This window comes from Mus musculus, chromosome 1 (genome assembly GCF_000001635.26).
Source record: "Mus musculus strain C57BL/6J chromosome 1, GRCm38.p6 C57BL/6J".
Taxonomy (NCBI): domain Eukaryota; kingdom Metazoa; phylum Chordata; class Mammalia; order Rodentia; family Muridae; genus Mus; species Mus musculus.
The window spans coordinates 133,765,065-133,787,900 of NC_000067.6; the positions used below are offsets into that span (position 1 = coordinate 133,765,065).

At 47.1% G+C, this 22,836-nt stretch overlaps 1 protein-coding gene across 8 annotated transcripts in view; it reads right to left on the bottom strand.

Annotated features, from left to right (window-relative positions):
* Positions 1-22,836, bottom strand: part of Atp2b4 (ATPase, Ca++ transporting, plasma membrane 4) — a 98,386-nt gene that overhangs the window by 62,391 nt on the left and 13,159 nt on the right. Inside the window, exon 2 of one of the 8 annotated variants that reach the window (XM_006529724.4) lies at positions 19,804-19,941. The exons of the other annotated variants lie outside the window; for them this stretch is intronic. The gene's annotated coding sequence lies outside the window, so the exon portion shown is untranslated. The remainder of the gene's footprint in view (positions 1-19,803; positions 19,942-22,836) is intronic. 8 annotated transcript variants of the gene reach the window in all.

Consider the following 22,836-nt stretch of genomic DNA (forward strand, 5'->3'; position numbering starts at 1 on the left):
TCAAAAGAGCAGAGCAGACAGAGTTTCTAAGCTTGTCAAGTTAACTGTCATCAGCTTCCCAGTTACTGGAGGGTAAGAGGGGGAGGGGAGTGGGGAGGGGACGGTGCAAAGTGGGTGGTGGTGGTGAGGCAGGGCATCTCTCCGGACAGCAGAGCACAGGCTGCCTGGAAGGTAGCAACCACAACCTCTCACACTCCAGAACCCCCAGCGTGTGTCTCCTGGGTCTGAGGTTGGTGGATACTACTCAGGAACTTACAAACCAAAACAGATGCTGACATCGACCTGTCTCAGAATCCCAGGGTAGAATGAGCTTCCAAGATCATGGACTGTAAAGAACACCTGTGCCAAAGGGCTCAGCTCCGAGGTGACAACACAGAGTTCACCGTTGAAAGAGACCAAGGGCAGGCAAAGATGTGACTCAGCCACAGCTGGTCACTGTTGATGTCTCAGCAGAGAGAGAGGTGTGTGTGTGTGTGTGTGTGTGTGTGTGTGTGTGTGTGTGTGTGTGTGTGTATTTCTTCCAAGTGAGCAGGACCCCAGCTGCAGCCTATTGCTTGACTCATCTTGTGGAATTAATGAATAAGGGCAATCCTCCTGGGAGGTGCCAGCTCCAAGGTGAGGGAGAGCAGAGAGTCCTGGAAAGGCGTGTTTGTACCGGATCCATCTCCCCATTTAAATGTCCTGACTTGGGCAGACTGAATGGACTGCAGGCACCTGTCTCTTGGACTCCAGGATTTGGGTGTAGGAGACACACAAAGGCCAAGGGCACAGGACTCACCCACTCTCTGGTGAGAGGTGAAGGGAACATAACTCATCCCACACTAAGCCCTTACAGTCTCCACATCCAGTATTCCCTAAAGCTCTGTAACAGCTCCAAGAAGCACCTGGGTGAACTATGGGTAGGGGTGGGAGTAGAAAGAGGGGGATGATGTCTTTTGGATTATTTTATTTCAGAAGTACCAGGTTATTAGGAAGCATGGGAATATCTAACATCATTCTTTCATATCTAGGTATAGGATCACCCCATCTGACTACTTCAATATCCTCTCCTCTCTCTCTAGACATCTACTAGGACAGTCTAACTGTATAGATCCTAATTTGCCTTCCTTAGATAATCTATGAACCCAAGCACTCCCATCCCATCCCACAAAAGCACAAAAGCCCACTCCCAGGCAGCAAAAGCCACAGGGATATCCGGAAAAGCAGCCAGGCACTGCAGGGCCCTCATCACAGGCACCAGCAGCATGGGGGTCTCTGTAGAGGATGGGCGCTATGTCTGCTCTGCATTCTCCCAAGTCCATCAGAGCCTGCCGGACCAGGTCAGCTGCTCATGTGGTCTCTGCTAAGACAAGAAGCAAAGCAGTTGCCAGGCAGGACTGAAAGTAAGCAACACCAGGAGGGAAAGGGAAAGGAGAGAGATGGGAGAACCCCTTGTGAAGTTAAACCCAAAGGCAGCATGTCGTGTGCTCAGCCAACCTTGAAAGAAAGAGAGGGCTGATGGTGGAAGGGGCTGGAACACTGGAAGGATGGAAGACATACCCCAGGATAACTGCTTTCAAGGCTCCCAAGGAAGTAAGCCTTTGCTGCCCAACTGCACGTTACAAGATGGTTCTGCTGTCCCTATGGAACTCAGGTAAGGAGTAGATATGGAGGATCAGATTTACCCTGCCTGGTGGCAGAGGCCTCCTCCTCTCCTCACCATTATGGAAGGATTCAGAGAAGAACAAGAGGGAGAGGACTATCACCCTCCCTAAGGGAAGCAGCCATATTTCTAAAAAACGTCCCATGGGCGCTCACATTTGCCTGGGTTTGCCAGCGTGAGCTTTCCCCAGCTTCTCCAGCCTCGTACTTCCTGGCCAGCTGTTTGGAATTAGCAAGATCTTCATCACCAGGGAACAACCCTTTTAGGTGTTGGGAAAACTTGTGCCTCCCCATTCCTGGGAGTAGCCGGCCCAGAGAGAAGCTGAGGACACACAGCTTCCTTTCTCTCTCCCCCACCTTCCCCAGTCAGCCTCAGAGGACTCTCCTGGGGGGTGGGGGAGCAGGGGCGAGCTGGCAGCAGGCTAGGGGAAACTTTGCCGTCTAAGGCTGTGGAATTCTCCCGCTGGGCTCCTCCTTAATCATCACAGCAGGGCTGCATCCCCAACTTGGAGCTTTAAAAGGTAGCCTGGCCTAAAGAAAGGCAAACATGTCAGCAAGAAGAAGAGCCCTCCGAGCTGGTATAAGCATCTCCAACCCAGGTTCTGGAGTAACCAAGGAACTGCAACAAGGGAGAGACACCCCCACCCCCCAAAATGGGCATAGGCCACATGGCAGAGATGACTTCCAGACTCACATCGAACACTGCCTGTAGCTACATTCCTGACCCCAGAGAGAATTTTGCTTCCGTTATGAACCTACCCGGAGATGGAATGTCTAACGGCTGGTGGGGATTGTTTGATTCGTTTTTTGAAAACTTTCTCCTTGAAAAATCAGAGGCTTCGTGGCCTTTCGGGAAAAGAAAACAAAAAGGGCCAGAGAGCCCATAGGCCTGAAATACTAGCTTCTAAGATGGTACAAGTGGCCTCAGAGGCCAGGTTGCTATGGTTTCCAGGAGGACAAATAGAGATTTGGCCCAAAAGACGGGTAGGAAGGGAATGGCCTTTTTCTTCCTTTGGGAATAGTTTCAAGAAAGGAGAGTGTGTACAAACTGAAGGGAAGGTTACAGGACTCGGAGCAAAACTTGTGCAGCCTTAGACCATCCCAATCCTCCCTAGATGTACAGGGAGGAGACCCTTGTAGGACAAGGTGCTATCCAGGGCGAGATCACTTCAGAATGCCCAGAAGGTGAGCATTTCTACATGAAGCCTAGAGGCAGAGAACACAGAGCTGAGACCGAGCTGCCTCTGGAGAGCCAGGACCTGGAGAAGAAACATGAGGCCAGCAACTCCAAACTGTGCATGGAGTGGATCAGTTCCCCCAGCTAAGATCTTCTTGGCCACCCACCCCTATATGGTATTAACATACTGCCTGTCCAAGTCTCCTGGTTGCTTCACCTTTCGACTCTCAATCCAAAGGAATAGGATGGGTGGGATAGTGCCAGGTGCCAGCCTGCTACCATGCCCTCCCAGCAGGAGCTGTCAGCAGAATGCAGCCACCTGGCCAAGGAATTCCCTTCTAGACCTCGGGACACTGCTGGTTCTGAGATCCTCCATTTGGATGAGGGCGACAGAATTCATGTCAGCTTGCCTCCTCTTGGAGAGGTGACAAAGACGGCTGAGGTTTCTAAAGATGGCAAAGGAGGATTCCGCCATCTTCAGAATCAAAGACTTGGGTACCATAGGAAACTAAGTATCACCGTGTCCTCTTACTTTCTCCAAACACAGGGGCTGTCGTCAGCCAAGAGGTCAGTAAATCACAAGGACATCACTGGCAAATGCACCAGCAAGTTCTTTGCCTTTTCTGGAAAGATTCCTGCTTTGCTGCCAACTACAGCAGTGGTTCTCAACCTGTGGGTCATGACCCATCTGGGAGTTTGAACAATACCTTTCACAAGGGTAGCCTAAGACCATCTGCATACCAAATATTTACATTACAATTTTTTTTTTTTTTCGAGACAGGGTTTCTCTGTATAGTCCTGGCTGTCCTGGAACTCACTTTGTAGACCAGGCTGGCCTCGAACTCAGAGATCCACCTGCCTCTGCCTCCCGAGTGCTGGGATTAAAGGCGTGCGCCACCATGCCCCGGCTCTACATTACGATTCTTAACCGTAGCAAAATTACAATTATGAGGGTCAGCACAGCATGAGGGACTGTATTAAGAGGTTGTGGTACCAGGAAGGTTAAGAATCGTTGAACCACAGTGTCAAACAACTCACAGAATCCCAGTATTGTAGAGAGTTTTTGGGGAAACTGATATAAGTCTCATGGCTTTACACAAATTGTCTGGAAGCCAAACATGGGACCCAGGCATTGGACAAACATGTTGCACAGTTAGATGGCAAATCAGGACAGAGACAGAGGTGGGGGATAAAGTGGTCCGTATCAGGCATGGACTGGAGGCTAGCACTGTCTTCCTTTACCTGTTCACTCATGTGTATCAGGCATCTCTGGGGCCATACTGCTTAGGGCAATCAAGCTTCATGCAGGAGAGTTCATTCACAGCCTCCCTTCCCCACCTTATGGCTCAGCCCTTTACCTACACCCTGAGCAAAGGGGACCTTTCTGCTTTTTTGAGGCTGCTACCTACAGTTGTGAAGTGTGTTCCCCTGCACAAACGCACCAAGCAAAGAAGTGCCTGGGACACAAAACCTACGCTAAGTTTTTTGGATGAGCCTTGTATCACGGGCTAGATTCATCTCTCTAAAATCTTTGCTAAGACATCTAATGGAACTAACAGTTATTCTTAACTCTTTGCCTGGAACATAAGACCCATCTGTACCCATAAGACCTCAAGCAATATCTGAAGAAGAAAACCAGCGGTGAAACCAGCCTGACCACCACGGATACACCACAAGCAGGGCTTAGGATGCCGAAGCAGCCAGATACATAAGCCTCTGGGTCCAACACCACCTAAGCTCTGCCAAGGAGACCAGTGCTGCCCAGTCCTAGCTGGGATGCTGCCCTTTCTAGTTCAGATACATACATGACAGTTTCCTCCCAATCCATCTTTCCTGAGTCTTGTCCACACCCAGAAGGCTGAGGCAGGAGAGTCATGATTTTGAGGCTAGCCTGGATTATATAGACCTGATCTGAAAATGAGAACAAAACAAAGAGTCCCCAAACTCCATCCACTGTTTGGCTGTGGGTGTCTGCATCTGTCTGAGTCAGCTTCTGTGTGGTGCCTCTCAGAGGACAACTTGCTCCTGTCTGCAAACATAACAGAGTATCATTAATAGTGTTCCGGATTGGTGTTTGCCGATGGGATGGGTCTCAAGTTGGGTAATTGGTTGGCAATTTCCTCATTCTCTGCTCTATCCTCTATGCCTGCATTTCTTGTAGACAGGATAAATTTTGGGTTGAAAGTTTTGTGGGTGGGTTGGTGTCTCTATGGCTACCCTGGGATTCCTGCCTGACTACAGGAGGTGGCCTCTTCAGGTTTCATATCCCTAATGTAATGAGTCACAACTAAGATCACCCCCACTGATTCTTGGGTACCTCCCTTTTCCCTGGTCTCTGTCTCTTCCTGGAGGTGCCCCCTCCACCTCCTCACCCCTGTCCACGGAGTCAACTAACCTGGGCCTTTGGGACCCTCAGAATCTGAACCACCAACCAACCAAAGAACATACATTGGCTGGACCGAGGCCTCCCTAGGTCCCATATGTAGCAGATGTACAGCTTGGTCTTCAGATGGGTCCTGACCAGCTGGAATGGAGGTTATCCCAAGAGCTGTTCCCTGCACATGAGGTGTGTTCTTTTAGCTGGACTGCCTTGCTGCCTTGTCTGGCCTCAGTGGGAGAGGAAGGGCCTAGCCCTTTACAGAGACTTGAAGTGCCAGGGTGGAGGGATATCTGGGGGTTGGGGGGAGCACCTGCTCAGAGGAGAAGGAGAGGGAGGATGGGGGAAGGGTTATGGAAGGGTGTGACTGGGAGGGGGACAGTGAGAGGAATGTAAAGTGAATAAATAAAAAATTAGAATTAAATCTAAAACAGAACAAAACAACAAAGTCATTCACTGTTATAGAGTTGGAGTGTTATAAATGATGGTTTCCTTTGGGTATAAAGGGGCCGTGGCCATTGGCTGGAGGCCTACAGTAAGAAGATATTTGGTAAGCGGTAAACGTTGGAGTAAGAAGATAGTGGGCACTTGGAGCATACCGCCTGACCCTCTGCCAGAGGCCACCAGTTTCCTGGCCACCTTGCTGCTCTGCTCCCCATCCTGGATCTGACCCTGGACCCCACCCAACCAGGAGGACACTGGTGTTCCCTGTTTCGACTCCTCCCAAACCTCTAACTTTTGCAACTGTCTGAGGAATCTATTTGCCATTTGTTAAGCGCTGTCAGCAAGATGGCGGAGGCTGAAAACCTCCACAGTTGGTTAGAAAGAACCTTCCTCAGGGGCTTGTCCTGAGCTATTTCTTCTGGGTTTTAAAACACGCAGCCATTTGGTCTTTGTGATAATTTCTTAAGACGGGGAAGATTTTAATAACACATGAGGCTCACTGGTGATGTGATTCACCAATTAAGACCATACAACAAACCATACACCCACAGAAAGAATCTAGAAGCAGCTAAGATATACAACATGCTGCACAGTCCTATCAAGAAAGTAGACGGAGCCAGGCCTAGGGGTACAGGCCCATAATCCTACCTACTTGGAGGGCATTTGCACTGTCTATCTTAAAAGGGTGTAACAGATAGTAATGTCAAAGAGTTTTGAAAACGAAGAAATTCCAGTCTTTCTTGGGTTGCAGAGGGAATTTAAAGTCAGCCGGGGCAGAAAATCAGTCAGAAGAGGGCCTGGGACCAGAGCCTTATACAGCCGGCTGGTTTATCTTCAGCTCTGTTTATGTGCATCCCTGGTCAAACTTCATGAGGGCCTATCTCAAGATAAACAGAACAGCCAGGGATGGCATTGCCTATAATCTCAGTATGAGGGAGGTAGAAGCAGGAAGCAGGAGAACCCAGAGTTCAAGGCCTCTCTGGGGCTACGTGAGATCCGTCTCAGACAAACAAACAGTGTATTAGGGAATACAGCTCAGTGGGAGAGCACTTGTCCAGTATGTGTGAGACTCTGATTCCAAGGCCAGTACTAGGAACCCTGCCTCCCCAAAGTGTACAAACACGAGAGAGTGGAGAGGGGCGGAATGAGAAACGGAGAGTGGCTCGCAGGAAAAAGAGCATTTTAGACTCAGACAGTACACTGGAGCTGGGGGATCCTGTCCCGGTTAGCTCAGAGGAGTCAGAGGAGAAAGCTTAGAGACTTCCTCCCAGAGGTGGCTGTGAGGCGTGCTGAGGGCATATGTGACGTGATGCCTGTGTGTGTCATCTTAAGTGTGCAGACTGTGGTCTAGTTAGAGGCGGTGCAGCTACGGGGACACTGAGGGTTGGGAAAGGGTGAGCGACAGAAGAGTCAGAGGAAGGAAGGAAGAGGGATCTCATTCTCAGGGAACTCCCAGTCTGGAGAAGTCTGAATGATGGAACCAGGGTGCACTGTAGGAAGAGAGCCTATGATTAGCATGCACACAGGCAGACAAGGGGAAGTCCCGGAGAGACTAGAAAAACAAAGAAAAAGACCTTTTTTAAAAGCAGAGAGAAGAGGCTGCTGACTATGACAGCAAGCACTTTTCCTGGGACAGGCAGGCTTTAAAGCAAGATGGGGACCCCAGGGAGACACTTCCCTGTGTAGCACTCCTGGTGCCTATGTGATGGCATCCTTTCAGTCAAAAAGAGATCATCTCTGGAGCCAGGTAGAGCAGAGCTCATCTTTAATCCCAGGATTTGGGAGGCAGAGGTCTGGTCTACATAGTGAGTTCCAGGACAGAACTACAGAGTGAGACTCTGAAAACCAAAAAGAAAAACAAAACAAAACAAAACAAAACAAACAAGTAGAAAGAAATATCAATCTCTGGAAGGTGGGACCTAGAAGGTTTTACACCTATCGTCCTCACTACCTGCAAGAGCTGGCCCCCAGTCTCCTGCTTCCAAGTTCCTGCAGGCTGTGCTGTGTCCAGGGAGACAGTTAAAGGAGAGCCGGGTTGCCGGGTAATGGGGGAGGGCAGTACACTTCACACTTGTACAATGGAATTGTTCTCTGCTCTTCAAGGGAGGAAACGGACACGGAGGATACAGAGTCTCAAAAACATGATAGTAAGAGAAATAAGCCAGACACAAAAGGACAAAGACTGCGGATTCTATTCATGTGAAGGGCCTAGAGTAGAGACAGGAAGAAGCGCGTTGGTGTCCGGGGGTTGGGGTAAGGGGGACAGTGCTGGATTGTCCAGAAGGAACAGGTTCTGATGAGTAGATGAAAAAGTCCGGGGATGGATGGTGGTGATGGTTTCACAACAGCGTGGCTGTAAGTTTCATGCTTCATATATTTTAACACACATACCTCTACCTCTTAAAGACAGCAAATATAAAAGCGGTACTGTTGAAGGCATGCTGTGTGTATTAGGTAGCACAGAACTCAGCTGGGCCCATCATGGCCACAGAGGTAAAAGGCCAGAGCTACAAAGGACAGTCATTGACAGTGCCCTTTGACATGCTCAGGACTGAGAGACCAAGGAGGGTCTGGTAATCATCACACACCAAGCAGGTGACCTGATGAGGCTGTATGACCTAGCCTTGGACCAGGGAAAGAGACAGGGCTTCTAAATACAAAGAGTGTGTGAGGTGGTGGAAGGGTGGAGAGGATGCTGGGCAAGAGAGTGAGGAGTCATCTTCTGAAGGAGTAGAGGAAAAAGCCAGCTTTCATGTACTGTCACTTCCAAAGTCACCCCATTCCATCACCTCCTCAGAGTACACAGACCTGATTGGAGTAAGGACAAAAGAGGCCTTCCTGCCCCAACTCAGAGAATCCCTAGGTTCCCAAGAGCCCCCACATTGTCTCACTGGATGCCCAACAGCCTTAGGGGATAGGGTGACTGCCATTTCTATCTCACAAGGAGAAAACTCTTGGACACTTGTCTAGGGACACACAGAAAGGAGCAGAGCCACAATCCACATCTGAGCTTGACAAAAAGCTATTCCCCCCAACCCCCAACAATCCTGCCTTTGAGATACTTTCTAGGCCTGGAGACTCTTTCCCAGGCACCAGTCCCTTCAAAGTATCGTGGACATAGGCTTGTGAACAAGGTCAAGGACAGCTGTACAGCTGGCCCAAATTCCAGAGCCCTCATCACTGCCTGTTTGACCTTGGTGTAAGTAGCTAAGGTCTCTGTTTCCTAGGTTCATGCATGAAACACACACACACACACACACACACACACACACACACACACACACACACACACACCGGGGGGGGGCATGAATGCATGCACAGGGTTGGGGGAGGAAAGTTGGTGTTGTTCTTTGGTAGTGCTGGGAATCAAACCCCGGGCCTCAAGCATGTTAAACATGGACTTCAGTGTTGAACTACATCCTCTACTCTATGGTTGACTGACTCGTCATGTCATTTGTTGGGTCTGGAGCCAATGGGGACCTATTTCATGAATGAGAAGTTGAGAAAAACTATATAGCATGTGGTAAGGAAAGGAAGGGAAGGGAAGGGAAGGGAAGGGAAGGGAAGGGAAGGGAAGGGAAGGGAAGGGAAGGGAAGGGAAGGGAAGGGAAGGGAAGGGACTTTTGTTGAATTCTAGTGATCTGAATTGGGATCCAAGCTCTGATGTTGGTCAAGTTCCCTACCAGCATCCACTACCCAGTGACCATGTGACACGAGGAGCTTGCGCCAAGGGCTGTTTTGCTTATTTCTGTAGGAAAGCACTTTGTTTACAACCAGCAAGTTCCTCAGCAGGAGAGGCGCATTTTGCTCTCATCCTACTAACTTCTTCTGATCATACTCTTTTCCAGAGTCCCTGTTTGCAAGCCTTGAGGCAGGAATATATTCATGCCCACTTAATTCCTTTAAAATCAATATGAGTCCATATTTAAGTTCCAGGCTTTGATTTATGAATAGGAATAGAAGGTATCATGTTTAATGCACCTACTGCACCATTATATATAATTGCATGAAATTATGAATTTTGGCGATTAGAGTGACTAACACAGCAGCTACCTCAGAAATGGTAATAGTTATTTTCCATTTTTCTTTTGGATCAGAACCTTAGTATGTTTCATTTTATGTGTGTGGTTGCTTTGCCTCTCTCTCTCCCTCTCTCTCTCTCTCTCTCTCTCTTTCTCTCTTTGTGTGTGTATCCATGTGCACATCATGTGTGTGCACTGTCTGCAAAGGGTAACGATTGGCATGGGAGCCTCTGAAACTGGCATTACAGATGATTGTGAGCTACAATGAGAGTGCTCTTAACTGCTGAGCCATCTCTCAAGCCCCAAGCTTTAATGTATTTATTTATTTGGTTTTTTCGAGACAGGGTTTTTCTGTGTAGCCCTGGCTGTCCTGGAACTCACTCTGTAGACCAGGCTGGCCTTGAACTCAGAAATCTGCCTGCCTCTGCCTCTTAATATATATTTTTAACGGCCACATTTACAGTCTTCATTTGTGTTTCCTTTCCCTTTACTAGTTTGGAAGATGCAGTTTTCATCTTCGGAGTTTTAAAAGTATTTAAAGTGTGTGTGTGTGTCTTGTGTGTGCTATGGCATGTGTGTGGAGGTTGGCAGACAACTCTGGGAAGTCAGTTCTCTTCTCCTACCTTGTGTGGGTGCTCGGAATTGAATTGACTGTTTACCTGCTGAGCAATCTCTCCAGCTTTCACCAAAAAACCATAACCTGCATCTGATACTATCTTTGACCTCTTCTTGAATTATACAAGGATCTCAGCTCTTAAACTTCAAAGACTTACCTTCCCATTTATAGCTATAGCTATCAGGATTGTAATTACAACTTCACTTTTATCCCCACACACTAGACATTGTTATCTCTATTGTCTTTCTCACTAATATTTAGATTTAGCTCTGTGCTTTCTTCTGAAATTTTAGGTCTTTTTCTTCCTTAAGTAATTTTTCTTCTTGAACCTTGTCCTCTAGAAGTTTCTTTAGTGTGTGTGTGTGTTTTGGGGGAGTCTTACTGGCAGAAATCTCTGTTTTCATCTGGTTCCAAAGGGCTTTACCCTACCCACATTAATGAAAAGGTTTTTTACTGATGACAAAAGCCTGTGTTAGCAATTATTTTCATTGTCTTCTAATTTTGTGGAAAACAGCTGTTAGGCGGGCATGGTGGAGCATGCCTGCAATCCCAGCACTCCAGACAGGCAGATCCTGAGAGTTAGAGGTTAGCCTGATCTACAAAGTGAGCTCTAGGACAGCCAAGGCTGTGTAGAGAGACCGACAGGAAAACAAAAACAGCAAAAACAAAACAAATTGCATACATATGTATATGTATATATCTGAGACAGAATTTTATCAATTTCTGAGCATCTGGTCTTTATGCAGGAACTTTTCAAGCTGCTGGCAAATTATAGCACACAGGCCAAGATGGGAGGATTGCCTGGCTTTGTAAGTAACGTTTTATTGACACAAAGCCACAACTATCATCTAAACAGCTCCCATGACCACTTTCAAGGCATAAGTGCACAACTGGTAGTTATGAAGAGACCCTATGGCCACAAGGCCTGAAAAATTTACCTTTACAACAAAAGGCTTGCCAGTTTGGCTCTAGTCTCTAACCCTTTATACTTCCATATTTCTTTTATCTTCATCTTTTCCATTTTTTCTGTCAAAATTTTCAGAAAAAGTTCGTTTACTAACTTTGTCCATAGCTTTACTATCCTATTTAAACTAGACACTTAAATGTTCATTTCTGAGAGTCTGGGATTGTACCTCTGTGGTATAGCATTTGCTTTGGGGTTCCAACTGCAGAACCTCTGAAAGAGCAAAGGTCATAAAAACCAAAATGAATGTTGTGGGAATGGTGACTCATTTTAGTAATTCCAGTATTTAAAGGCTGAGGCAGGAGCATTACCATGAATTCAAGGTCAACCTCAGTTACAGAGTGAGGTAAAAAAAAACAGTAAAAACCTGGGCAGTGGTGGCATATGCTTTTAATCCCAGCACTCGGGAGGCAGGTGAATCTCGGTGAGTTCAAGGCCAGCGAGGGCTACACAGAAAAACTCTGTCTTGAAAAAAAAAAAAAAAACCAATATGAATTTCCTTTGCTCTATTCAGTTCTTCATCATATCTGCTTGTCAAGCTGAGTGTCCTGTGTCTCCATCATGCTTCCATTACCCTGCTGACTCTGGTTATCCACCGTTTCTGTGAGCCTGGTCTGAATCAGCTCTACTGCTCAACCTCATTGGCAATCAGAGGACCGTAAATGTAGAGCAGGAGGAGAAAGAGGGCACTCGGCTTCAGGTCAGCCTGTGTGGGGTACATAGCAGGACTCTTGGAGAGTGTAGGAGTGGGAGTGGTGGATTGGGGGTGAGGAGGGGAGAGAGAGGGGAAAGAGAGAGGAGAGAGAGAGAGAGTATGAATGTGTGTGTGTGTGGTGTACAATGAGGGGGAGGTTGGTGTGGGTGGGGCAAGTGGTAGAGGAGGGGTGTAACAAAGAAGAGAGGGAGGAAAGGGGGTATTAACCATGTGTATGGTCAAAGCTACCAATCGTGGCAAGGCCCTCTGACATGAACTCCTATTGTCAACACAGCTTTGAACACATGAGCCTAACTAGACTTTTATCAATGAATGAAATTCTCGATAGAGGATGATGTGGTTGGGAGAAGGCATAGCCAAGGCAAGCAGAGCCGTTCTCCACTACTGAGTTAGAGGCATTGAAGCAAGGGTGCCATTAAGTTGCTGAGGCCTGGTCTCCCTCTTTGGGTGGGGACTGTAGAGAGTCATTACATTTCACAATGGAAGGAGGCTCAGTTGTTCCCACATGCCCGAGTTCGCATCTCCTCTGGGATCCACAATAAAACAACCTAGGGCAGAACGCAAAGCCCTTCCAGGTCAGACTTGTTGGGTTCTAAAGGAGACCAACCCCACGTAGGCTCTGGAGGCCCGGGGCTGTGACTAGTGCAGAGGACTTGTCCTATGAGGATCTCGCTGCCGCCCTTGCCTTGGGCGGGCACACAACGTCTGGATCTGCTGCTCCCTGCCCGCTGCTGCAGGCGCCCTGGCGCAGCTGGCTCCCAGTCTGAGGATGGTGAGCAGCTGGGGAAACACAGGCCTAAGCCCCTGAGGCCTGGCTCAGCCCAGAAACCCAAAATAACGCGACTAGCTCCACCCTGGCAGCAGTGATTGCTCAAGAAGGGGACCTGTGACTCACAACACAACAGCCAACCTAGCGGCCCAGGCCCCACCCTCTCTTTTCCCACCAAACTCTGGGGAAGGCCCTGCCCCACCCTCCACTCTAGGGACCAAACCTTAAACAAAAACGGGTGCTGTCAGCGGCTCTAGCAAGGTTTCTCTGGAGGGCCCCAGTGCAGGCCCCAAGACTCCTGGGAGCACAGCTCCGCACTCTGCACCATGCACGTGCTTAATCAAAGCTGTAAATCAAGGGATACCTGGTATTAGCAGATAGGGGCTGAAAACCAGGGTCCACTCTGAGGTGTGAGCTTCGAAGATAACACTGGGCAGAAGAGAGAGCCCAGAGTCCCCCTCTCAGCAGCATCGATGAGGCTAGGCAAACCGGACAGCATCCCCTGAGTATGTGGGGGCCTGAGATCCCAGAATGGAAACTAGGCAGCCTTCTCCATTACCAGTGGGGACCACCAGTTTTAGTAATCTCTTTTTTTTTTTTTTTTTTTTCAAATCTGGTAAAAAAAAAAATCTGCCTGCAAATCGCAGTGTTTTTAATTTCCCAGAGAATGTCAGTCTAGATCTCACACTCTACATTATCATAACAATTCTCTGTGGTTAGAAGCAGATGACAAACGGGGGCTCAGAGGTTAAGTGGTTTACTCTCTAGCTAGCTGTAGGGTCAAGAGTGGAATTCAGTCCCCGGATCCTCTGTTGGACCCCCAGGATTCCCAGATTTCTCCTCCACTTTGAGGAGGACGTTTCTCTGGTTCAGTCTCCCTGTTTACACTACATCATAAAGAAGGCCCACTGCACCCAAGGAGTATTCAGTTTGTAGGACCTGGAGATATATCTCCCAAGCTTCTGGGAATCGGGAGCCCAGGACACTCACTGGACAGGATTCCTCACTCCAGCCTTCAAAATAGTACTCTGTACACCTGGAGCCATCCAACGGCATAGGAGAGAATTAGGGAGATCAACCCATTCACAGTTCTTGTCTTGCAGAATTTTTTGCAACAACCCAGTAAGGTATTCAGAATTACATTATTGGATACTTTAAAAAAGATGAAAGACAGTATTTAGAGCTAAGAGACACATTCTGTTCCTTCTCTTTGTGTGTTGCTGCAGGAGGAACCGAATGAGGTAATAGAATAATAAAAGACTTCTGTGTTAATCATGGAAACCCTCAAACATTTCCTTCCACTTTCTCATCCATCTTCCAAAGCCACCCAGGAAGGAGGAAGACAGTGAAACCTCTCTGCTGCCAGGGACAGATTATTTGGACAGTGGTCCAAAGTCTAGCCAGAGTTAACACATCTTGTGAACCAACCTAAGGCTTCATGACTCAACCTGTGGTTCTGCCCTGGACCTGTGCCAGCATTCTTTGGATAGCCTGTATCTACCACAGAAGTCCCAGGGATGCTGCATCACTCTTGAATTCAAGAAAACCAGTTGGTTACAACCTCCAACAGGCTGGCATCCAGACTGATTCGGAACTACCCTGTGATGGTTTGAATATGCATGGCTCTGGGATTAGTAGCACTATTAGGAAGTGTGGCCTAGTTGGAGTAGATGTGGCCTTGTTGGGGGAAGTGTATCATTGTGGGTGTGGGTTTTGTGACCCTCATCCTAGCTGCCTAGAAGCTGATCTTCTCCCATGGCCTTCAGATGAAGCTGTAGAATTCTTAGCTCCTCCTGCACCATGCCTGCCTGGACGCTTTCATGCTCCCACCTTGATAATACTGGACTGAACCTGTAAGCCAGCCCTAATCAATGTTGTCCTTATAAGAGTTGCCTTGGTCATGGTTTCTGTTCACAGCAGTAAAACCCTAAATAAGACATAGCCTAACTGCTTTTAGTGTGTCAGGTGGCCTCTTTGTCCCCACCCCACATACTGAACTCTGTGTTTGTTTGGTTTTTGGCCACACATTCGCTCATCGTCCTTTTGATGTAGACAGCCCCCTCGATCTCCCTAATTCCCTTCTCTCCATGTCTCGCTTGCTCTATTCTTGGATGATATTTTAAAGTTTCTTTTCTTTAAAAATATAGCTGCAGATTGAATATACTTCGCTTATCCTTACCCATGAACATGTAATAGAACAAAGACAGAAAACCCTCATTATTCTCACTAACCAGGAGCCACAGTGAGAGCTCAACCCTGCAGGAGGGATCAGCCTCGGTCATTAGTGAGTAAACCTACTCTCAGGTTGATAGGGGGCATTATCTAGGATGCCCGGCCAGGAGCTGGAGGGGCACTTTGCATTTGTAACTCCCACTTCAAACACAAGTTGATCTGGTTATCTCACATCTTCCTGTGGGATCCAGACATGCAGAGGAAGAAACTTTACCAAAGGCTGTCTAAGAGTCCCAAGCCTCCCTGCCTCTCTGACCTACCATCACAGCTTCCAGACTCCACACGCTGCCCGGCTGGCTCCAGATCACAGCTCTCAAGGCATAGGCTATGGGTCTTAGCCTGCTGGAACATGTAACCTGGTCCTTATGATGTGGGACCAATGTTCACTACTTTCAAGAAGGGAAAAGTTTACGTCAATACCTCAGTATTTAACATGTTCCAATTTTGCTTTTTAAATGTATATACTAATCTGGGAGCAGGGTGTGTGCCTGCAGTCCCAGGTACTCAGGGGCCTGTTAAGGAAGGAGAATTACTTGAACTCAGGTGTCCGAAGCTGGCCTAGGCAATGGAATCAGAGACTATTTATCTCTTGGTCTGTCTGCCTGTCTGTCTATGTCTCTCTCTGCACATACATTTAAAAGAATAAAGAAATATAAAACCACATATAATAGCTATAAATTTGAATTTATTATGTCTTCTTTTAAGGCTTTTTTCCCTCTAATTTTCTAGACTTTCTAGAATGATCTTGAGTAGAATCAGAAAATAACAGACTATGTTGTTCAGGAGGCATGGTTTGAATTTGACAGCCTTCAGTTGGCATTCAGGTGAGCTTGGATAAAGCGTTACTTTATTTATTTATTTTGCCTTGGTGTCCCTTTAAAAGGGAGGATGGGTATGACATCTTCCTTATAGAGGAGACGGTGCTGTGACACTTAGCATCTGTCTCCATGGGTGATAGTAACCCCCCAGCAAATGTTAGACATTTGTATATTACTGTTATTCTTACAAGAAAAGCAAACATTCTTAGAAATAACATTTTGGATGGATGCTACTCTGGGATACAAGATCTTGTCTTTGAAAAAAAAAGTCACTTTCTAAAAATAACACCACGTGCATTAAAAGAAATCAAGAAAACCCTCACCCTCTTCAAAAGGTGTCTCTGACACTGAGCGGAGCAAGAATAAGCAGAAAGCACAGTTTACTTGTGTAAATGGTCACATGGAAAGAGAAAAAAGGAGAGGAAGAGGGAGGGTGTCAACAGGGGCAACAATGGGGACAAACAAGGTTTATGAAAGAAAACAGAGATGCCATGTCCTCTCCTGGTGCAGGAGACTGATACAGACTAGGGATTCACTCTGCCGCTGAGCTGCAATCTAGTTCATGATGTTTTGTTTTTTTTTAAACAAACAAAATAAAACAACCCCCCTCCCCCAAAATAACTGGCTAGATCAGACCACAGAATAACTAGTCAAACTCTCAAACAATAAGCTTAAAAATCGCACACAGCCACTTTCCAGGGCACCTGTAATCCCAGAACCCTGGGGCTGAGGCAGAAGGAAGGAGAGTCCAGGGCCACACAGCCTGGTCTCAAACAAAACAAACGAAATCCCCAACCAAACCAAGGCTAAGAGAGAAAACCAGAGCACAAGCACAGCCGATGGGGCCTATGAGAAGACAAGAGCCCGTGGGTTGAGAAAGAGGGAGTGTCTGGCTTGGTTAGGGTGTGAGAGATCCTATTGCCAGGTCCTGTTGCCAGGATGACTAAAGGGCTTAGTGAGAAATAGCTCTAGCTCAAACTCTGTCTGAAGTTAGCCCCAAGGTAGACAAGAGACTTTGAGGGAATGTAGGGTATGGAAGGGGCCACCACAAAGACCTATGAAAAGTAGCTGTTGACAGGAACAGGTACCTAGGGGTAGGAGGCAGGACTGAGAGGCTGGACAGGAGGAGTGTGTCTTGTTGAAAGTATAGTTGGGACCCTTGATTTTTTAAAAAATCACACACATTGCAATTGTCTCATGTCTCACCTGTTTTGTGCCAAGAACATAAGTAGAGGTTGGATATAAAAAAAAAAGAATTGTCACCATGACTTCAGTTCTCCTGAGGAGCTCTCACCCTGCTGTTGATTTTGGAGGGTGACCACCTAATGTGAGCAGGGGACAGATGGTAGTTGGGGAACACACAGACTCCTAGCACAGGTCTGAAGAAGGTGAGACACTGAGAAGTGAAGTTTGCTCAAATAAGGCTTCAGCCAGCCATGGTGGGTCACACCTAAAATCGTAGCACTTGAGAGGTCGGAGACAGGAGGACTGTCAGGAGTTCAAGGCAAGTCTGGCTTACATGGTGAGCTCCAGGTTAACATGGACAATAGGCTAGACCCTGTCTCAAGACAAGCAAACAAGCAAGCAAAAAAACTCCCCTACGGTTTCGTCACGCTGGGGGCCATGGCCCAAGGTAACATGTCCTGGGCACTGATTGGCCCTGGTTTGTATTTTGTTTGTTTGTTCGTCCTCAAGTCTCGGTCATCCCAAGCTAAGTGAACAAGAGTAGGTCTCCAGGCTATCACCGTATTACATGTCCCCTGCCTTCCCTCTTCAGAGGTTCACACATTCAAACGGTTGCTGAGACCAGGCCCAGAACAAACCAGAGCAAAGCAGACTGAGCACCCAGCAACAGGAGAGGAGGAGATGCAGCCAGGAGAAGCTTCACACCATCAGAACAGGCCAGTGGTTACTTAGCTCCTGCTGACCGTTGCCATGGAGAAAAGGTAGGCTGATTCCAGCTAAGTTTCCCATTTTGGGGGGGAAAGAACCCATGAAATTTGTTTCCATGCGAAATTGTCTTACTTTAATTTTTTTGGTAACCAACTATAATTAATCTGCAAGGTTGTTTGGGTAGGAGGGAGCAGAGAATTTGCGAGTTAAAATGTCCCTGAAGTATATTCAGCCCAAACTTCATTTTAGCCATGAAGACACTGAAGACAGGGAAGTTTTGGTGAGTTTTGGAAGCTAGAAAGCAACGCAATGGACTCAAAGCCTGGCCTCCCAATGTCTGATCTCAGATCAGTTCCGCTAGGGCCAAGCTTCTTAGGGATTTGTTGATCCACTTGGGGCTGTGCAGTGGGACGTGAGTATCTTGAAAAACCTGGCAACAGTAAACGGTTTCTGAACACGCGATGACCCAGAATTAATCCAAAATCAAGGGTACTTCTAAGGGAGTTCTGGTCGCTCTTGCCCGTGTTGTATGGTAGGACTTCACTGCAGCCTCGGGTCTTAATACATCATAATCACTCTGCACCATGTATGCTGTCGCACTGTGTCAGAGCAAGGCAACGTTGTATGAATCACCTTGGCTCAGATTCCAGAATACTGTATGTTGTGAACCGCAATGTTCTTAGTATACATACTGTTTCCCCCTCTTATAGAAATATAATGGTTTAATTACAGAAGATAAAGATTTTTAATATTTCAGCATGTATCAAGTTAGTGTTTTGGGGATTATATTGTTACTGAGGAAGGGTCTCTCTATTATGTAGCTCTGTTTATTTTGAAACTGGACCAGGCTCACCTTGAACTCACAGATTTCGGTTGATTTTGGTTGATTTTTAAAAACTGTTGTTTTGTTGATTTGAGTTTCATTTATAAAAACACAAAACTTTTGTGGGCCAAGGAGATGGCTCAGTGTGTAAGAGCACGTGCTGCCAAGCCTGATGCTCACAGTTTGATTCCTAGGACCCATACGGTGAAGGAGAGACAGCCTCGAGTTGCCCTCCAGTCTCCACACTTGCACTGTGGCACGCCCCCTTCCCTGTGTCTTCAGCACTGGCACAGAATAAGTACATGAATAAGTGTTACAGAAATAGCTAAGTTGGATTTTGTTTGTGCATAACAGAATTTACAAAAATTTCTGAGATGGCTCTAAACATACTTCTGGCATTCGGGGCTATGCATTTATAAGAGGCAGCACTCTCAGAATTGACAATTATAAAATCAAAATATTAGTCAGTTCTGAACACCATTGAAGATATTCAATGCTCTCTAGTATCAAACCACCTGCCAGGATTTCATTCTTTATCTAAAAATAAACAAGCATGTCTCATTAGCATGAAAATTTGCTTTTCTTTTTCATAAGTGGTAAAATTATAAGTATTCTAAGCAGAGTTGCTTTTAAAGTACATTTCTTTATCATCTACTATCAGTAATGGATTGATTTGCATACTTATTTGACATACCTATATACTTGGGCTCCTGAGACAATTTCTTGGGCAAAAAGGGTCGTAATTGGAAAAGGTCTAAGCAGCTTTACTCTAGACCATCCTGTCTGTCACTCAGAGGTCTTTGCTAGTAATTATTCAGGCAGAGGCTGATGAGCTTCTGAGCAGAGATGCTGGCTCCGGAAAGGAAATGGGAAAATTTACTATGGTCTTGACTCGACTTAAAGAAAGCTTTTATTTGTTAATTCATCAATGCATCCATCCATGCAGCCTTCACTGATCATGCTATGAGGCAATGTCTATGCTATATTTAATTCTGGCTGCAGAGATGACTAAAGCATCACTTCTCCCTTTAAGTAGCCCACAGGCTGGCTCCCGGGCTTGCTGAGAACATGGTACCCCCAGTAACTACAGTGCCATAAGTAGCCTGTGAATTCTCAGCTAATATTCACATCTGCATCTGTAAGTCACTTCCTCTGAATGCATCTCCAGCGCCAGATGCTATCCTCATGAACTGGAGACTCTCCTCCACTCAATGCCCAGAGCCCTGGAGCTGCCCACAGGAAGTGAGAGCAAGATTCGCTTAATGCCAAGCCCCTTCCAGGGCAAGGAAGGCAAAAGTGACTCATGCATTACCTTGACCCAGTGGCTGCTGTATTCCAGCTGAGATCTCTTGAGGGTGTATACCAGAGAAAGCAAGACAGATTCTAGCCTGGACTCTCCTGGCTGTGTATCCAGTGGTCTGCTCGATTCCAGTAGCAGCTGGCAGCTGACCTGGGTGACCAAATAGTGAAGATTCCCTTGGGTCCTCACGGTTTCTAAAAAGAGCATCGCACCCAATCTGACTCCCTCTATGGATGAGAGCTTTCCCAGTGTTGTCTCTGACAGCAAGAGGAATTTGGGGCAAGAACAAACAGCGAAGTGGTTGAACTACCCCACCCTCAACTCCACCTTCTCTTGCCAGGACTCCTGTTGCTTATGCATCAAGAAAAATCCTAGCATTGGCACCAAGAAGAGAGCCTATGCCATGCAAATGGCAGAGCTCCTAGGCCACTCCTAGAAGTGCTTTGCTGGAGAGCTGCATGCAGTTGGGGGACAGTCATCGGGAGATCATGGACTATGACAGATGCCTGGATAGATGAAGGGAGAATCAAGGGACAGAACAGTGGTTCTCAGCCTTACAGAGGGCTCACATATCAGATATCCCGAAGATTGGGTATTTCCATTAGGATTCATAACAGTAGCAAAATTACAGATATGATGTAACAATGAAATAGTGAATTATAGTTGGGGTCAGCACAGCAGGAGGAACTGTATTAAAGGGTCAGAGGGCTAGAAAGGTTGAGAACCACTGGCATAGAAGAAGGAGAACTAAAACTTGTTGTACACCTGCTATTGGCCATTCATTAATTGGCATCTGGTCACAGAACTGGCCGGACAAATGTGAGCCCGGTTCCACTTGACTCCCTAGACTTGTGCTCTGGTGTGTCATCTTCTGCCAGGACAGCCTGGGTGATTGGGGACACAGTAAACCACTGTAGAGAGGGGCATCGAAGGGACTAAAAGATTTGGTCAGCTCTGACCTTTGGGCTGGAAACCCACTGGAAGTTTGCATTCTTTCCCTGTCCACACAGGACCTCTGTATTCTATTTCCTAGTCCCAGTAAATGGATTGTTCAGTGTTAGGGGAAATCTCCCGTCACTTGTTTTCCTCCTGTGGCTAACAGCCCAGGTCAGATGCATAAAACAGGCAACAGAAATCGAAGGTGCAGTCTCCTCTAGCCTTTTCCACATTAAGACATGGTTCTTAACGTTTCACCATAAAAGTTGGGCCAGAAGTGCCCCCATAGGACTGCTCTACTTATTTCAGAGGCCATCCTCCAAGGCTTAAAAAATAACCCACTTCTTCCATTCAGGTCTTGAGGAATTCAGAGGGCAAAAGTTTCCCAAGAGAAAGCTACTGCCCACCCCTACCCGTATGTTCTGCTCAGTCTTTGTCATGTAGATGGATAAAACCCAGGCTTTTATAAGAGCTAGGCCAGTGTCCTACCACAGAGCTACACTGCAGTCCTGTAGCAGTCTTTCATTGAGCACTTGCTACCGAAGACATCGCTGAACAAAAATGACTAAGATCCTGGCCCTAATGGAACATACACCCAAGAAGAGTAGGACTGAGGATACACCTTAGTGAGATGCTGCACTTGCCTAGTGTGGGCAAGACCCTAGGTTCACTGCCCAGTATCAGGGTGGAGAGAAAAACAGGACAGAACAGAACACTCCAGGGGAATCAGACTCAAGTACCTTTGTTCAGCAGTAGCCCTGAGTAGAAAGGGCACAGGTTTATATGTTAGACAGGCCTGGGCCCAAAGATCAGCACCAGTGTTAGCCAGCCAGATGGCCTCCGGGTAAGACAGGACTGGGTAGCCATGTCTGATTGGGCTCCACACCCCTCCAGAAGGCCATGGATAATGGGAAGACATCAGAGCTCAGCTGGAACCAGCATCTTTTGGCATTTGGACTGAGAGCCTGAGCTAATTTATCTAGAGATCTGGGCTGAGCCTACTGCTTAAGTCTTGTGTGTGTGCACAAGGGAGGGGGGAACCTGCTGTGAAGAGAGTTCTCCAAGGCCTGTGGAGAAGGCCAGGGTTACCCTCCCACACCCAAGTTCTGCAACCTTTCCCCATAACCTTTTAATAAGGCCCCATCTCTTCTTTTTTCTTCCTGCTCTTTTGAGTGAGTGTCTGTTCGTACAACCAGATGCTGGAAGTCAAATCCTATACCTGTCTCAGAAGGTGGTTGTTGTGACATAATGTGAAAGCAGCTGGTGCTTAGTTGACATTCAATAGATGCTGTGGAGCCTCTCCATGCCCCCGTCAACTAGTCAGTCACTCAGCAATAGAAAGAGGAAGCCCTTAAATACGTCAGGTTGCTTTTCAGCCTTTTGTTTTGGAAATATCTTCATTAATCTGTAAAATGAAGACTCCTAACATTGATTGCTGTCTAAGATGGGGAATGTTGAATGAGACGCTCTGAGTTAGCTACTGAACACATGGTTAATAAATTAGCTTGGATTATGTATGCTGGTGTTATTTAAGATGCAACAGACATTGCTGTAGGTTTTGTCTAGGCAAGGGGAGAGGACAAGATGATGGTATTACAGGAAGGGTGATTGGGGGCTGGGAGGTGGGGCAGGGCAGAGAGCTGGGCAGTGGAGAGAAGGGAGTGAAATGGAGATGGAGGAGCACGTGGAGCACAGAGGAGCATGTGGAACACGCACAGAAAGCCTCACAGACACCCAGCACTCTCCCATTTGCACAGTGTTCCTTGCCATACCTAGTACAGCTGTCACAACACTACAGGGAACATAAAGGAAGGTGGCATATATGTTTTCTAGAGGCCCAGTAAGTGTGTGTACAGCATGCACCATCTGAAACTAAATCTACTGCCTCTGCAAGGAGGGTGGAGGGACTAAAGTGCATGGGGAGGACTAGAAGAGAAACAGAGGGTTTCCTGTAAATGCATTGTTTTCTTCCCAGGTACCATTTGGATCCTGTCTGGGTGTCCCAGTGATGTAGTATTTTTGCCTCCGCCTAAGCAGAGGGTTCTGGATGCACACGGACATGGTAAAACCAAAAAAGCCTCTCTGAGCTTCGGGTCAGCCATCCTGGGC